The sequence below is a fragment of the Dipodomys merriami genome, unplaced genomic scaffold (genome assembly GCF_024711535.1).
Source record: "Dipodomys merriami isolate MVZ:Mamm:240054 unplaced genomic scaffold, mDipMer1.0.p SCAF_16, whole genome shotgun sequence".
Lineage (NCBI taxonomy): Eukaryota > Metazoa > Chordata > Mammalia > Rodentia > Heteromyidae > Dipodomys > Dipodomys merriami.
The window spans coordinates 35,615,274-35,616,429 of NW_027202937.1; the positions used below are offsets into that span (position 1 = coordinate 35,615,274).

Here is a 1,156-nt window from a genome sequence, read left to right on the forward strand (position 1 = left end):
TATCTGAAGGCAAGTGAGATAGCAGCAAAGCTGGAGGAAATCGATGGATGGCTAATCCTATCTTTTGTTCTAATACAGATCCAAATAAATACATAATTGTTATAAAATTTAACCTTCCGCTGTGTTCTGTCTAAAGGTATTGCTAATGAAAATATACTAGATATGCAAAGTTCCATGCTATTAGAATTGTAACAACATCAATGGACTTGCAGGCAATTGTGCTCACTGACTGACACACAGAGGCAGATATCACTCATTCTCTCTGATGAGCAATAAAAATACAGAGTAGAATGGCCATCACCAGATCACCAGATCTGCTGCAGCTGGGTAGAATGAGAATGTAGAGGGGTTGGGGACAAAATTGTGTTTAGACAAAAAGACTAACTTCTGGTCTTTACTGCATAGTAGAGTTACTGTAGTTCACAATAATGCATATTTTTGAAAAGCTAAAGAAAGGTTTTGAGTAGTCTTACCACAAAGAAATGGAAGATATGTGAGATGATGGCATGACTAAAATCTGATTTGATCACGACATGTTGTATATATGCATCAAAAGTAATTTGGTCCCCCATAAGTATATATGATTATCATGTATATAAGTAAAAGAAAGTACTGCACACACACACACACAGTGTTTTAGACACTATCCTGTCAGACACTTTTTCACTATAAAGTTGAGCTATGGCACTAGATGATTAGGAAAAGCCGCTAGTTAAGCTTAAGTCCAACCTTCCTAATAATAATACCTAAGCTGGCCACACTTGTACTCAACTTCCTTTTTTTTCTTTTACATATCCAAATTTTCAGGGATTTTTAATATGGCTGTTCAGAAGACTATAGTTAGATGCCACAAATTATGTAGCAATGCCTTAACTATATGTGTGTTGTCAGGCCCAAGTGTCTCTTCCATCCTTGTCAAGAGGAATGCTAACATCTCTTTCCATGCAACACTTTTTTCTCCTCCATGTTTTTCTGGGAGGAGGGGGGGCAGGGAACTGGGGCTTGAACTCAGGGTGGGCACTATTTCTTAACTCTTCCCTCAAGGTAGTACTCTACAACATGAGCCCCAGCTCCTTCTGAGTCACAACTTCTTTTAAAATGTAGTTATTTGTCCAGTTGAAGATGCTGACTGGCAGCTCCTCATAGGGTTATTGTC

General features: G+C 38.3%; 1 non-coding gene across 1 annotated transcript; it reads right to left on the reverse strand.

Annotated features, from left to right (window-relative positions):
- Positions 1-828: 828 nt before the first annotated feature.
- LOC138828546 (U6atac minor spliceosomal RNA) lies at positions 829-951 on the reverse strand. Its single transcript, XR_011372294.1, has one exon. It is a non-coding gene; the product is annotated as a U6atac minor spliceosomal RNA (small nuclear RNA).
- Positions 952-1,156: the final 205 nt, after the last annotated feature.